General features: G+C 41.6%; 1 protein-coding gene across 5 annotated transcripts in view; it reads right to left on the bottom strand.

The window, feature by feature from the left end:
• NDRG4 (NDRG family member 4) overlaps positions 1–17,741 on the bottom strand; it is an 898,768-nt gene that overhangs the window by 679,164 nt on the left and 201,863 nt on the right. The window contains exon 1 of one of the 5 annotated variants that reach the window (XM_078670546.1): positions 4,996–5,130. The exons of the other annotated variants lie outside the window; for them this stretch is intronic. The gene's annotated coding sequence lies outside the window, so the exon portion shown is untranslated. Of the gene's footprint in view, positions 1–4,995; positions 5,131–17,741 lie in introns of those variants that run through there. 5 annotated transcript variants of the gene reach the window in all.

Below are 17,741 nucleotides of genomic sequence, written 5' to 3'. Positions count from 1 at the left end.
AGGGATGATTCAGATACAACAATTTTTGCCCTTTTTTCCCTCTTTATTTCAGCAGGCCTTTTCCTTTTAAGAGGCTGTACCACCCCACTATCTACGGGGTCAGTTAACAGGACCGCTTGACCCGCTTCCAGCATGTTTGGACCCGTGTTGTCCAGAACAACAGAATGGTCATTAATCCCCGATGTCCGTGAGGAATCTTGGACCCTCTGCGTTACAGGAGTTCTTAACTGTCGAAGCACCGACTCAATAGTCTGGTCAATGCTGTCCAGTAATGACATATGGGTAGCGTCCATGGTGATGGGTGTACTAACATCATTTGTGGCAGATTCCCCAAGGTCCAGGAACACACTTTCAGGACCCATCTCAAGATGAGAGTCCGTGGATGAATGACACTTACTGATTTGGGAGCTCGCCTTGGGGAAGAATTTTTCCAAAGTACTTGCGCCTTGTTGTACAGATTTACTCCTTAGTGCTCTGGAAGTCATATTGGGGTGAATAATGGGGCGATTTAGCGGGGGCGTTAGAGGGGGGGCCCGGTCCGGTCTCTTCCGGCCTCTAACGGCCTAAAACGGCCCGCCCTTTGCCCGGGCTTAGCCCCGTGCTTCGTCCCGCGCGCGTCCCGCGTGCGCGTTACTGGGCGGGGCTAAGGAGGGAGGAGGGGGGAGGGCGGGAAGAGTCGCAGGTGCGCTGGTGTCCTGAGCGCTACTCCTGCTGGGACTCGCAGTCCCGCCCTCGCAGTGCACAGAGCCCCTTGCAGTCCTGGGACCAAGTTCACACAAAAGCGCTGATTGCTGCTTACTCCCGCTTTCACCCGCCTTCTGAGGACTCCTGTATCACGCTGTCCAGCTCCAGCAACGAGCGGCACCCGCCTTTTATCATTCCCTTGAGTCCATCAACAGGTCAATATATGACTTTGTGATGTGATATAGATAGTTGCTATTGGCAACAGCATTGCAGTTGCACCCAGCACCCGTACTGCCCATGCAACGATTGGTCCCCATTTTGTACCTGTACTCGCTGGCTTCTGCAAAAGCCATACAAAAGGCAAAATTGTGCTTTTCAAAAATAAAGTAACATAACCGAACAAAACAAGACATATGACTTCCTGTTGACCTTGGCTTGGGAGCATCCTTTTTTAAGGGCCCTCTTACAGGGTGTATGTTATGAGACGTGAGTTTGTATAAGATCTGCATACTTTGCCTGGCTACAAGTATGTTTGATTTAGGAGGGTGAGATGTTTGAAAGTGTCAGGTTGGGCGTAGGGGTGGTAGGGTCGACCTACAACATGTATTGGAAGGGAATAGAGTGACTGATAGTGACTAGATGAATGAATTTGACTCGTCAGATAAATTAGTGAGGTAATTGAATGTTGGCTGAATGCCTGAGAATTAAAGGGATTGGAGTTGGAGCCTAATACACTGACAACACATCTAGGTATTTGTTCCATTTTGGAAGACAAGCTAATCAAGAAAGTGTTCCCAGGGGCTGGGCTGACTTCAGGAAAGTACAGGCATTGCATTGGGGAGAAAGGCATTTTAGACTAGGCTTCCCTGCAGACGGTGCCTTTGTGGAAGCCAGCTGATAACAAGCTGTCTAGATACCCTACTGCTTCTGCAGACCAGTAGGAATTGTAACAAGGATGAGTGTGAAATGTAGGTACCGTCCTGCGGCCACCACTAGACCTGGCAATCCTGTGGGCGGTAGTGGCCAGCTATGACAGTAGCTAAGCAGGCAGATAGTAGTAAGCTTAGCTTAGGCTGTTGGGAACTAGACCTCCAGGATTAGGCAGTCAGTGTTCCTGTTTGCCTAGATTCAATTGACTAAGGATCATGGCTCTTCCTCAGACCAACACGAAGTAGAGACCCCGTTAAGGTGTTCATAGGTCTATTCACTGGCCTCAATGTCCCCAGGCTAGTCCATATGTATCTTTACTTTAATTGTGTGGTCTAGAGGTTTGATTTTCTGAGGGTTATTAGTTTCATGCTTAAGTTGAACCAGTAGATTCACTGCTTGCTTGCAGGGTGATACTTGAGTTCGGGTACAGAAACAAAGTCTGAAATTTGAAAACTCAAAGCATAACTATATTATTCTATGTAAAACACAGGTACATGTCTGGATGCTCCATTTCTTGTTTATATCCACATGGTTGCACCACCTTTGTTTCTGCTCTAATGGCTAACTACGTCGATCTCTGAAGTCAGGGTGGACACTCAGGTGGTAAATGGGGACCAAGGGCTGAAGGTCTCTATTTTTAAAATATAACAAACAACAAATGAGTAACTATTTCTGATGATATTATTACATTTAAATGTCTGAGAAGTCAACAGATAGTATAAGAAATTTACCAACCATAATAATATCATATGTCACTTAAAGATAGGTCAGAGCAGAAGTACATAGTCCAATCGCATCCTTATTTCCAAAGGAAAACACTTTTCTTAGTACCGCCAAGATCCCCAGACAGACCTTTGCCGTAAGTATAGTGGATACTTCAAATTATGACTTTCAGGGTGCTTTTTAGAAATCTTGCAATACCTTGGACCAGCGTGTCTTCAATTCACCACTCCGTACAAGTCAGAAAAGTGAAGTTCCTATACCTGGTTCTACAGATCAGAGCTGTAAATTACTCTTCCTTGTGATAACATGCATACGACATATCACAAAGAAACCTGCATTGTTTCCATTGACAGCAATTTACACATACAGACCTGCCCTGATCAGTCTTTCTTCACTTCCCTTTGTGTGGCAGCTAAATTTAGTTGTTCAAACCTGACTTTCGTGTATAGGCAGAAGCAATAAATATCTTTTAAATGTACAGACACGACTAATGTCATGAGAGACCCATACAAAATCATTATTATTAGTAGTAGTATTAATACTCTATAAATGTGGAACAAGAACTAAAATTACCAGTATACCTTGGTTATGATTTCTCGACCATAGTGAGTCCTGCTTATTAATCCCGCTTGGCCTGTCAGCTGCATTTGGCATGGTTAAACATAATAACCTCATAGAATGCAGGATGGGTTTTCCGGAACAGGTTCTCCTCATTCCTACACAACAAATCTCAAAGAGTTATGATCAACTACGATCTATCCATCCAGATGCCAGTCATGATTGGCGTGTCATAAGGCTCCTCACTCTCCCCCACCCTGTTCAATGTGCTCATAGAAGCCTTGACTGAATTTCTAACACTGTCAAACATCTCTTACCATATGTATGCTGATGATACATACCTCTACATAAAAATAATCACCTCTCCAGAAGACATCAGCACCCTCAATAACACCCTGACATAAAAAGTGAACACTGGCTAACTCGTAACCGCCTTAAACTCAATGCTGTCAAATATTAATCTCCCCACCGAACCACACTCCTAACGTCAAAGGATGGCCCTCACATCTAACAGCCTTGAACTGTACTCCACACATCATAACCTCATAAAAAACTTTAGGAATAACCTTGGATCATAACCTCTCTATGCGTGATCACACCAGCGCCGCCAACAGGGGTGCTAACTACCAACTGCACACACTAAGGAAATTAAAACCTCTTCTGCCAACTGCAGATCTTAAGACAGAGGTTCAAGCACTCGTGATCTCCAAACTAAATTTTGGGAGTGCTACCCTTGTGGCTCTATCTAAATAAAAACAGGCTTCTCTGAAGGCAACCTTCAACGCAGCAGCTCGACTCATCACAGGCTAAAAAAAGTGACCATATTACAACAGACCTGAAAGTGCTGAGCTGGCTACAATATGAGGTGAAACATCCACCTAAAAATCGCCTGCATGACTCTCAAAGCTCTTCGCCACACCACTCTAACCTACCTGTCCATGAAACTCTTCCTATTAGGTGAGAGTAGATCTTTATGAAACACAGGGTCCCTTCTACTGAACCCCTACAAGTTCAGCAACAAGAAAAACTGCAAATATCCCTTCTCCGGAATTGCCCCTATAATTTGGAACTCGCTTTCCCCTGAAACCAAAACCAACACCTCAACAGTACCCTTCAAAAAGAAAGTAAAGTCTCTATTAATGGGCAGATTCCTCCGACAATAAAGATGCAATCTTCTTTAAATTCTGTGGCTTGCCCTTACACTATGTGCTCCTAATAGATACCTATAGTGATTTATTTATCTATGATGCCACTTTATATATCATTTATATGAATATTCCAATACATTCCAATTCCGAAATCTCAGAATGAGATCTACGTTCTTCTCGTATTGTTCACCCACACTTGTATACTTTTGTGTGTTCACCTTTGGCTTCCTTTATGTACAGCACTCTGATACCCGAATGGGTCATGTTCACGCTATATAAAACTTTAGAAAAATAAATTAATAACACGGAAAACGCCTATTGTCAATCTGCTGCAATAGGATATCTCCAGCTTGAGTATACCACTACGGAATGGTCCAATGTCCTTAAAATGTCTCTTGAGGAATCACTCCTATTGATCTTTCTTTAAACTCGTAACTAGCTACTATAAGTAAACTCATACCAATGCTGCGTCAACTCCAATTATCCGATTTACTAACTACATATCCACCTCCAACTCCACCCCCTATTATGGAATCGCTTCTGTTAGCTCAGGGTTAGAATCTAAGCGGGGAACTATTTCTTGTTTGAGAAGTGCACAGAGCCTTCTTCTCAACAGCTCTGATGTCTTCTGTAAGCAAACATTGGTGTTGCAGCCAATATGCAAAGTCAGGGCTAAGCACTAACTGAAGCACTGCAGAGAGATTTAGTCAGATACAGAAGGGCAAAATAACCAAGAGAGAAACAAACGCTAGGATGCAGTTACAGACAGTCAGATAATAGCATCCACTTTTACTGGTGCGAACTAAATACTAAACACTGCACAGGTTAGCCAGCAAAACTATCAGTGAGGCTGAAACTAATCTGAATATTGTAAATGCCACACATGCATCCAGTAATAGATGTGAAACGAAGACATCTATGAATCAGAAAGTCAAAAGAACAAGTAACTTACCTTTGATAACGTTCTTTCTGGTGGATACAGGAGCTCGCGAAGGTTTATTTGATGATCACCTTCCCGGCGACACAATAATCACATTATTTTTACAGGGATGAATAGCATGAATGGTCACTGGCACTAGGAGGTGCCCAATGGAGTCATGGAGTGAAGTCACATGACTCCACAGAAGTGACTTATCAGCAGTATAAGTGGCCCTTGAGAGCCAGTGACATCAGTGTTTTATTCCCATGCCTCAACAGACACAAACCAGAGCTGCTGGGTTCCCTCCCAGTTCTAAATGCCATGAATTTGACAATGTGAGATAAGCTCTCGTGGCTATCAAAGGTATGTATGCTTCACTTCCCTCACTTCACCAAGCGCAAGCTAACACGGACTACGGTTGCGGATTTATAGCAAACAACATGCTGCTATGTCTGTATACATAAACTGACGCCACTTTTGGACGGATCCTACTGAGGTATGTAAACTTTAGCAGACATCACAGAGCAGAGGACGGTATGTTCTAATGTGCAAAGTGATTCAATATTGTTTCTAAACGCCTAAATCCAGACCTGGGCTATCCACTTCCAATTAGGAAGGAATCAACGTTCAATTTTGCGAGGCCTTAATTGCGAAGTTTAAGGATTCGCATTTAGGGACTCGCAAAATCAGATGCATGTAGGATTTGCTAAAATATACCAATTCCTTAATATTCCTTATCTGCTACTGTGATTCGCAAATAAGGAATGACATCTCATTGATTTCTATGGGTCAAGAGGCCCAGAGGAATGAATGGGGAGGAATTCTCAATTTGCGATTAGCAATTAGCTAATCGCAATTTGATAATGCGATTTCAAGGGTGACGGGTATCCAAAGGACACCCGGTTGCACCCCTTAAATTGACCTGGACACTGGTATTGCGCACACACATGTCCCAAGGACGTGTGTGTGTAACATACCACTAAGAAAGATGCACTTTAGTGCATTTTTCACAGTTTTCGCTATTTACCATGAAGTTTGATTTCACGGTAAATAGCGACCCCTATCAGCGAAATCGCTAGCTATTTTACATTCATGCATTGCATTTAAGGAATCTCAATTTGAGATTCCTTAAATGCAATCGCAAATAGCGATTTATGCATTTCGGATGATGCATCCCAAATGCATAAATACCGGTCGCAGAGGGGCAGATTCTGAGAATCTTCCCCTTTGCGAACGGTATTTCGCTTGATGCATCTAGCTGTATATGTTTAGCCTACACAAAAAAAGAAACCTAGAGTTGTTACTGTGATGGTGCAAGGATCTGTCCATCCAGTGCTATAACGTGCAGTTACAACATAGTAAGTCATATTTCAGCATGTGCCTTCCCATGAGATTCTGAATGGAGAGTACTTTTTTAATTCTATCCATTCCTAAACGTAAATCTTCATGATGCTAAGCTCTCGTTCCCTTGTCGCACTTTGACTATATTCTCAAGGGACTTCTCCCAAGAGAAACTGAGCGTATCACTCCAACCCTGGTGGAACTACACGGACTGCTCCTCCAAGACAACATCACCTTCAAGATAACAAGATAAGCTGCATCACATGCAACACCACCACAACGGGCACTCCTAACCAGCCAGAGATATACACATATGAACTACCTCAGGTAGACTGAGCCACATCAGATGCCAGGACATTGCCGGGCTGGAAACAAAATACAACCAAGAGAAAAACAGAAACAATCCTTCTCCAGCTACGCTTCAAGGATATGGAACAAGAAACCAACCAACATCAGAACTTCCTCGATCCTCCTGCAAGTCAAAAAGCAGCCGAATACTCACATTTTCAGTGATACTACAGCTCCAAATTTTAGGATTCACCACCCAGGAGCCTGAATTGTGACTCAGGGCTCGCACAATAGTTTGCCACTCTGTTGCTCTCTAGCTATGCTCACACTCCACAAACACAAATACATACAAGAGTTCCTGGCTTTAAAAAAAATGTTTTTATTGGCAGCACAGTTTGCAAATTGCAGCAAATAACAGCGGAACCTGTTGTCATTATATGTACAAATACAATATGGCATCAAGGTATGCAATGAACATTGACGTCAAATACCCTTGTGCAAGGTACATTCGTGAGTGCAGGATATACTGTGCGGCATTTAACTTTTTGAGAAGTGTAGGAATAGAAAAAATACTAGGGGGAAGAGGAGAAGGGAGGAAAGAAAAAAGGCAAAATAAGGTGCAACAATTTGAGTGCTCTAACATAATTCAAAAACATATGTATGGAATATTAAATCAGCACTTAATCACCACCTCCACATGACGGAGATCGGTACGTCGTGTAAGCGAGCATGCATGGTTCAGCATTGAAAGACCAACTAGCAGGTCTGGTATTCCCCAGGCATGCCAAGGGGGATGGGAAGAGGGAAAGTGGGCCACAGTGGGTGGGTTGTATGACCATACAATCATGCGCTAACAGGTGGGCCATTGTAGGGAATATGATATAATGCCATGATGGTCAGTGAGCCGCTCGGAGAGAGGACCGACTTCGAGATCACGGTGGTGTCATGTGTCCGTGTACCATGAGTGATTTTAAGTGGTACAGCGTGTGCTCAAGGTGGCCGTTCATTGGTTTTGTCCTCAACCGCAATCAGGTAAGTCTCCCAGCATTTGCCCCCCATGTGGGAGTCACCCCTCATGTGGAGGAATCTGAGAGTGTGTGCCTTGGCTCTGGTCCATGTCAGCAACACAAACAACCATCCTCGGATCTCTGGGGGAGCAGGGGACTTCCAAGCCATGGCTATACTACACTTATAAATGACAAAGGCCAGGTCGAAAAAGCGGTGCAGATGTTTGTCATCAGTCGCCTGGGGTCGTAATCCAAATAGACAGGATTCGGGGGTGGGAGGGTGTGTGGACAGCTCTTCCACTGTTGTGGTGACTTCCTGCCACATCAGTGATAGTGGCGCGCAATCCCACACCATGTGTATGAAATCTGCGTTCTGCAATTTACATTGGGGACATTCCGGGGAGAGAGTCTGGACCATGCTCTGAATGAGGCCAAGGGAACGATAAGTGTGATGGATGCAGTTAAATTGAGTGAAGGAGAACCCTGGGTTGCGAGTGATGCATTTTGCCATTTGTAAGGCATGAGCCCAGGCTGCATCAGAAGGTGGTTGCTGTAGCACTGCGTCCCACCGAGCACACAATCTCGTTGTGTGGTCAGGTAGGGTGGTGTTGAGGGCCAGGTACAAGAGTGTAATGGCATGTCGCTTGCTGGTGGCCGTCAACAGTGTGTTTAATGCCTGTGATGTAGGTGGTTCAACTTCCCCGGTGCCCCATGGTTCATAAGCCACAGTGGAGTATGTTAGGAACTGTCCAGCTCTCAGACTGTAAGTCCTGACCACTCCCAGAAATGACAGAAGTACACCCTCATTATATAAATCACCAATTTGTGTGATTGCTCAAGAGTTCCCAGCTATAGCCCAAGACCTAGGTCCCACAGAGAACACAGCCATATAACCCAGGCTACCAGCTGACATCATAACATTAAAAGCAGTATGCCAAACGAGTAGTAGTGTTATTGAGAGCAGGGTTTTTTTTCAAATAATCAGCCCTCACCAGTATGAGTATTTAAAAGTTCCTTATGGGGTCAAATCTATTATCAATCAATTAATCAATCAATCAATTAAAGGACTTTATTTTAGTCACTTTAGATAATAAAAGTGTAAGACAAAGAAGGCCCATACATAAAAAGTACAAAAATATATAAATAACAGATAATATACCATCGAAATCATTTAGAACAGAGCTACTTAACCCTTTGGACTTCTGTGGAGCCCCCACTGAATCATTACTGGAATCCGAGCAGGAACCTGGTATTCTGGTGACATCCACTATGTGTATTCACACATTCAATTTTCATTGCATTAATTTACCATGGCATGTGTCAATACAAATAGTGGCTGTCACCAAAACAGCAAGGAATGTGTCTCTAGAAATGTGATTCATATAAGATTCAAATAGAACAATTGATGGACAGAATGTAGAAAAATGTCATACATTCACCCCAGTACAGAGATCTGGGCCTAAATCCATCTATTCTTTTGCTCACCATGCCATTCCAGTTTGGACCCAGCCATATGCAAATCAGTCTTTACCCTGCGCCTAATGGGAGCATTCCAGCCCGAACTGCCAGGCCAGGTCCTCCATGGACTGGAAACAAGCATCCTAGGACCAGTTTCGGGCTTTCAGCCCTCATCAGCCAGAATAGCTTGACTCCAGTGGCATGGAGAGCACGGGTCCCACATCTGGGCATACCCGTCCCACTCAGGGTGACAAATGCAAAAAGAACAATTGATGGACAGAATGTAGAACAATGTCATATATTCACCCCAGTACAGAGATCTGGGCCTAAATCCATTGTTTTTTTGCTCACCATGCCATTCTAGTTTGGACCCAGCAATATGCAAATCAGTCTTGACCCTGCACCCAATGGGAACAGACCAGCCAAAACTGCCAGGCCAGGTCCTCCCTGGACTGGAAACAAGCATCCTAGGACTGGCCCTCAACAACCAGGATAGCTTGACTCACCGTGCCATTCCAGTTTGGCATTAGTTCTGAACCAGTTCTTAACCAAAACTACAATATGCACAGTGCACTTCAAAAAAATTGAATAATGGAATTAAAAACTAATGGCAAAAGTTGTTTTAAGGCACTGGAATGTGAATAAAACATAAAATCTTACAATCACAAGATGGGCATAGCTGGCATAGATAAGAGAACAAAAATAACAAAATGAAAGCAATATAAAACACCGTGCTTCTCATGGAATACTACACCACTCAGTATGCATCTTTCCCAGAATTATGTGTTGATCGGAGCAACATAGCTCCCATATTGACTATCAACTCCTTTAAATGATTTTTTAAAAAGAACTCTGGAGACCAGAAAACAATTTGTGTCACAAGTTATTATTGCTTTTAAAACCTAGCACCATTTAATTATTGTATTTTTTATATATATGTAATACCTCTTTATATATGTGAGAATGACGTTGAAGCCTCATAGGATCAAGAGTCTCCTTTTCAACATAAACCTTTGAAATAAGCATTAAGGAAATGCCTTGACTATATTGGTTATAACAGAGTTAGGCTGACTATCACTATATGGAGCCATTTACGAAGAGTGGCATCTTTATTTATAAATACCACTATGCTTTTGGGTCGCTATGGAGGCACATGTACATAACCTGTGAGTGACTAAAGTATTGTCCAGGACAATGACAGCTTTAGCTGCTTGTATAGTCTATCATATAATAAATTTCATTCGGCACAGAGGTATTGATACTTATTAGACCTCTAGGTGTTCTGTTTCTCCCACGTATTACCATATGGGAAACAGTCCTGAATGAATTCGATAGTGTGATAATTACTGGATAAACACTATTCAGTGCTTACTGCACTATTTGGTTGTAATGCTGCTAAATATATGTAATAAATGTTTAAATGTGATAAGTATGAAATGTGATGGATATTAACTGTGTACACATCATATTTTCCTGTCTATGTAGTAAAGATGTGATTCTTATGTGTGTCGTTTATGAACTTGGAGGCTTTGCTAGAAAACCAATAGATAGATTGTACTCGCATGTGTCTTCTGTAAAAACACTTAGATGATGCTCACCATATGTAACTTTTAAATTGCAGATTTTATGGGTGTATTGTTTTCCTGAAGAAGGTGCTGGCTTTTCCAAAGCGCGCACCGAATCGCGTCGATGCTCAGAACTAAGGAGAAATACTTTAAGCATTAAAAGACAACAATTTTGATGAAAAGCTAAATTGATCTTATGAGTGTATCTCCTTGTTTACAAATAGGAATTAACTTTTCCTTCTATTTCTGTCTATCCCTATATTTGTTTTGCAAATATATTTTTAATGTTTCCTATTATGGAATGATTTGATGAGCATATTGGTCATTACTGTTTTTACTGTATTTGTTTTAAATAAACTGTGAAGTATAATTTTATATATATATATATATATATATATATATATATATATATATATGCAGGTGCAGGGCAGCAGGTGCGAGTCCTGCTCATAATTGAGGAATGGCAAATTTGTAACTAAAAAAACAATAACATTTACTAGTTATAGTTTACTGAGCTAACTAGTACTTATGCCCCACCGTGCTCTATGTTGTCATCGATTAGGTCATTTGAGATCTAATCAGCGATGTCATCAGTGATGTCATTGAACATGCCATCAGTGTTGCAAACTGTGAGATCTTAAGCATTTTGGGACCCCCCTTTTTATAAGTCCTCGCTTAACGGATCACCCTGAAACATTCTAGGAAGGAGCTTAGGTAGATGAACTCTTTTGATGTCTATGTCAAATAGTACCAAAGTTATTAGCAAAACAATAAAACACTCTTCTTATGACATCCTGATGTTACTATAACTACACAGTGGCCACTGAGCCTGGTAACCTTTTTAAAAAGAAAATTTGCCCTCACAGGTTCAGGATAAACTCCTCCTGGAGCTGGGGGTGCTGTTAAGTAGTTTGCCAGGCTTGACTTCATTAGAGTACCAGCCAACGTCAAATGAGGAGACCAGTATTCACTTCAGGGCTGCCTAATAAGTATACATGTGACAGTACTAATGATGTCATATACACAAACACACACACTTACTGGATGGACCCTCACTGGTCCATCCAAGGATCGATCGGGTGAGCTGGTTAAGGGAGGGGGTAAGTAAAGCTTTTACCACCCTGGCTCCTCCTTAGGCAGGCCCACTAGCTTAATTCACCTATTTTCTCTGGAGGTAGGGGGTGACATGGACAAGAAGGTGAGAGGAGCAGCCAACACCCTCCCACACCCCCTCCAACAAATATCTCTCCCCATCAACAGAACAAATGACCCAGGATGTGGGGGGCTGGGAGAAAAGGGACTAGCATTGTTCCTAGTTCCTCCATTACCAGTTTATGCTTCCTAGGTAATTCAGACAGAGTCTTTGACTCAAAACGTGGCTATATCCTTTAGAATCACACTAGGAGGAAGGAGCTTTGTGGCTGTGCCCGTGCAAAGAGCCATGTACTCTCTAGATTTTTTCTTAGTCTAAATGTCTGTCCCCTTGTTGGGGGACAGGCACACTTTTCTGTCCCTCAGCAAGAAGCCAGATGCAGTGTGGCTTTTTTTCTTAGACTATTAAAAAAAACTCCAAACAGAATCTGGTTCCCTGCTAGGACATAAACATACAGCGCCTTCCTATCACAATGCCTCTCTCTATATAAGGTATGTCTGTGTCCCAAAAAGTGACAGGTGAACTTAGGATTTTTCCTAGCCCAAGAGAAAAATATAAACACTATCTGGTTTTTTTTCTGAGGGCCAGAAACACAATAATGTGCCCCTACAAGGAGCAATGTCTTAGCCTAAGAACAAAACCCCATTATCATCTTGTTCCTTGCTGAGTCGCAGACTTGTGTTATTTATGCCAGAAAATATCCACCAAGCACCTGGCTCTTTCTTGGGAACAGACAAACATGTGTGTGCCCCAGCAAGGAGCCAGATGGTGTTTGGACTACTTCTTAACCTAAGAAAACCTTAACCTAAGAAAAAATATCTAACGAGGTCTGTTTCCTTTCTGGGGCACAAATACCCGTCTATGCCCCAGAGAGGAGGCAGACACTGTTTGGATTCCAATCAGCATCTGGCTCCTTTCAGTTGCAAAGACACACAAGTAGCTTTCCCAGTGTGAGCCCCAAAAATGAGCCAGTTGCTGTTTTTTTTTTAGGGTTAAAATTAAATCCCAAAATAATCTGCCTCCTTATTGGGGCACAGAATTGTGTGCTGCAGACATGATTAGTCTTTGTAGTTCGTTCAAAATTCCACGATACCAATAGCCTACCATCTAGAAGTGGTTTATAATTAAGGCTCATAGTTTACCTGTTTACTGATTTCTACCAATAAATAAAGAGGGAAAACAGTGTGTTTCGAGCCTGTGTTTACTTTTTAAAAGCAGAAAAATCCAGAAAATTGGGCTTCTCTTGATTGAGCCTCCATGCTGTCATTTCTGAATTCCCTGTCAATAGCTGGGTACATTTATAGCATGTGAAGTTAAAAAACAGCACGAGATTTACATAAATGACAGCATATCTTAACATATGTTTGTGATATAATGCTAATATTTTTATGTGGGTGTAATTTTTTATTAGCTGTGACTGTGTAATATGCTAAAACCAGACATGAAGCAAAGTATGAGTGCACATTTTACTTTTAAATATATGTGATATTATTGACTTTAGAACTTCATTGATTCACAAAACAAAAATAAATAAATATGAATAAATACTGATAAAATGGGAAAAAGTGACTACAAAAGGAAAACATGTAGGGAAATTCAATAGCAAATATCATAACCCCTTAGATATTTTAATAAGACACAATCTAGGAAGATTAGTAGTAGACTTGTATGTCAAGCCAACTGCCAGAAATACCGTCTTGCATTTTCAAAGTAACCATCCCCGGTGCCAAAGAGAAAGCATCCCTTTCTCGCAATTTTTAAGAGTTAGGCATAACTGCACTAATCTTAAAGATTTCGACAAATAAGCAGTTAATATGAAAGAGAATTATTTGGCCAGAGGCTATCCTCACCGGCTGGGGAGAGAGTCGTAGAGCTTGATATTTTGATAGAGACCACCTTTTTAATACAAACAAAACTAAAACCGAGCCCAAATTAGTATGCATTACCAAACACTCCACTCTTAATTCAAAGTTAAACAAATTATCAATTCAAATTGGCACTTACTAAACAGTGACCATGGGCATAAAAAGATCGCCAAACCCCTCTTTGCACACCGGCGTAATAAAAACATTAGGATATGATAGTGCACTCTAGATTCACCTCAAAAACAGCTAGCCGTCCATTCATCCAAAAATCCATAGATGGTAATGTACCCATTAGAGGCACTGTTAGATGCTCCTCGTGCCAATCGTGGACCAGCATATTACCGGGAGCAATAATGACCCTAAATAATTTTGAAATTTCAGCAAAAGAGCTATGGAATTTTAACACCCAGAATGTTATCTATCTCCACCTTTGCCCTTGTAACCTCGGTTACGTAGGGGAAACCTCTAGAGCTGTAAAAATAAGATTAACAGAGCATAGGTCAGCTATAAAAACATCAAAAATGACAGCACCTTTAGTCAAACATTTTAATGATTTCCACCATACACCTCATGACATAAGATGGGGTATATTGGAAAGAATAAACATCCCAGATGACAGAGGCGGAGATAAAATCCGCAAAAAAAGAGGTTTTTTGGATTTTCTCATGTGATACGTTTAAACAAGGTCTGAACAATGACCTTCCGTGGGAAAATGCAATTGTTTAACCAACTTCATGCAGCTACCTTTTTTGCCGCAATAATCCCTTCATTGGAATGACCGCCATCTCACATCCTGGCCTTTGATTCACTGTCGCATATATAAACTAGCGGCAGAACTGATGGTCTTTTCATACCTTAATATCAACCTCTCCAGCGCTTTTTTACTAACATTAGGTAAAATATAATCAAGTCGAATGAGGATGTTACCATACTTATGCCCCTGCCCATGACATATAAACTAGAGTATTTTTTTGTATCACCACATCTAGGGGCCGATTCTGATCCTGGATTTTTATTTTCCATACAAATAGGATTTGTATTTTTTTCCATACAAATTGTAAAAGTCCCTTCCAACCCGTGTAGTACGATTCGTACGGGAAAAATACATACAGATTGGCCCGATCCTTACAAATCAGATCGGGAAAAGCTGTACGACACGGACTTGTAAAAAAGACCATACAATTTGTAAAAAGGCTGTCCAACCCGTCAAGTACGATTCGTACCGGGTTGTCAGCATACGATTTGTATGGAAAATGGCCTGTACACGGGGAATGACTCGTACTGGGCAACGAAGCGAACCCCTATACGCCTCGTACCGTGGTATGACTCGTTCTGGGGGTATGACTCATACCGGGGTACGGGTCGTATAGAGGTATGAGGCATACAGGGGTCCCCCCACATGTGAGGCATGTGTATGGTGTGTACCCCAACATCACGCATGTATGCACCGTACATACGCGATTTTGGGGTACGGTGCGTACATACGCGATTTTGGGGTACGGTGCTTGTACGGTGCGTACGGATGACACGGAAAGTGGGGTACGGTGCGTACATACGCGATGAAGGGGTACTGGTCGTGTACGCACCGTACCCCAAAATCGCATATGCATGCACCGTACCCCAAAATCGCGTATGTACGCACAGTACCCCAAAATCGCGTATGTAAGCACCGTATCCCAAAATAGCGTATGTACGGTGCATACATGCGTGATGTACATACGCACCGTACCCCTGTATTCATGGGGTGTATGACGCGTACATGAGGGGGTCTGTCTCGTAGTGTTTTCAGGGCGTACAAGGTTTTTCCGGCACTTTTTGGCTCTTGTAAAAAAAGAGTCGTACGGAGTGCCATTTGTACGAATCGTACTTGCCGGGTTGTAAACTGCTGCCGGGAATACATGGAATGTCGCGTACAGAGCAATCCGAATCGGAATCACTTGTATATACGAGTTGTATGGTCTTTTTTACAATTTGTATGGAGTGTGTCTATTTGTACTGATCGTACTTCCTAGGTTGTAGGGGCCTCCTTACAAGTACGAGTTGTATGGGGAAAACGCTCCATACCACGATTTGTACCGTGTTTTTCCAGGATCGGAATCGGCCCCCTAGTGATTAGAAATCATACCACCTTTCTTAATTCTAATATTAGTTTTCATATTTCAAGTGAAAATATTAATCACGTCATTCATGTTGAAGTTAGTATTAGAACTAATAATAGTAGTCGAATATTCCCATCAGTAAGGTACTACCAGTGAAACCAGACTTAGCGTTCTTAATAAATACCGAAAAAAACATGCTTGACTCTTTAAGGTGAGCACACGTGATCTCATTAAACCAATTAGAAGCCCACTTATAAAAGGTGGCTTCAAACACAGGCATCTGTTTCAGCGATACCTGCGTTAAACCAAATCCTTGACGGAAGAAGATAGGAGGCTTCTATTGCCCCTCAAGGTATTTCTGTGAAATAATTTTATTTCGACTCCACTTCTTAGATTGCCATTCTATTGATAAACTGAGCCCTCCCTCTGTGTGTTCCTCTACTTTAGATTGCACGTTTATCGAAGGAGTCAGCACACACTCTCCCGTCTGTGCATCTATCATTACAGATCCGTTTTCAAGATTGTTAAAGTTTCAAACACAGCCCGCGCACTCCTTTCCCTCGGAGTTAATCGCACACGGCAGGTAATTGCTCACTTCACTATGTCAATTTATTTATGTAGCGTTCCCGCTTAAATTGTTATAATGCCGTCACATCTGAAACATTGAGCTCACGTTCTGGCTTTATTTTCCCTTTCCAGAGCGTATATTTAACTAACCAGTGAGCACACGCCATGTGGCCCGTTCATTTTTTAGCATAGAGCCGCATTCCAACCGCATTTAAGTCTGCAATAGCCATAAATGCTATCTACGGGCTCTCTACTCTACAAGGCGACTACGCCCCACAGGTATTTACACACAGATAAATCTCGGATGTCACAATGTTGTTTAGTCATAGGGTTATTTTGCTCTATATTTCACTGTTTAGATACAGATTAACACTGCTATTGTTACAATGTAGCTATCTATGTTCAGTTAGATCTTTAGACTCACTCTAGGCTGTGTTCACGATGCATTTAGTTTATAAATTAACCACATGGGGATCGTGAAGAGTATCAGTGCTCCCTAAATTCCTTATATTAAAGCCTTGAACCCAGCCTTGTTAATACGATCATGTTCTCTATCATTCTTAAAGGAAACATTAGTGTTCTTTAATACAATACTTAATATCAAAGTGACCTTCTGATACTAGCAGCTACTCAAAAGGATTCTATGAAACATAAAGAGTAGGCAGACCGCTGCCAATATATTTCCATTAGTATAATTCCGTTTGAAATATCGGTAAACATAGATATTAATAGTAACATCATCACATTGGTAAATATTCACTGTCAACCATGTTTCAGTTACAGCTTTTAATATAGAGAGGCTTCAAACCGACTAGCAGTAATCCTCCTCAGCATCGGTATCCTCTCTACACAATTGCATTATAAAGTAGGTCACTTTCATCTATCCATAGAAACTTAATTTGTCAGTACAGTACCCCTGTACACTATACACAACCTCGTATTTCTTTATTTCTAGAATATACCTGTGTCGCACTGGTCCTGTACTTTGACGTGATTAACTAAACACATCCGGCGACATATAGACTATCAAGTAAGCAAGTCTCTTCTTCTTTTCTTACATAGATCCTTTTTATTCCCTGTCCATTCCGAGATCTTTTACTTTATCCACTCATACCTTCCTTTTTCAATAAACCAACTTTGTAGCTAGACTGTCATCATGCGAAAGTAGAGTTACGTAGAAACAATTATATAATGATGGTATTTCCCAGCTATTCAGAATGTTCTTCTTTATTTCTTTGTACATCATGATAACACCCAAGTAATTCTTTTTGCTGTTGTCAAATTCTGTTCAAATTGCGACTGTTAGGCCACATGTTCATATATGAATGCTTTGTCAAAGATTTTATACTATTCTGTACACTCACAATTAGTTTAACTTTTTCTAGAGCAGTTGTAAAAAAGTTGCAAAGAAATACCAATGTATCTTAGAATGAGTT

The sequence above is a fragment of the Lissotriton helveticus genome, chromosome 12 (assembly GCF_964261635.1).
Source record: "Lissotriton helveticus chromosome 12, aLisHel1.1, whole genome shotgun sequence".
NCBI lineage: Eukaryota > Metazoa > Chordata > Amphibia > Caudata > Salamandridae > Lissotriton > Lissotriton helveticus.
Note: the sequence above shows the minus strand (reverse complement) of the source record. Positions and strands in the feature narration are given on the sequence as shown.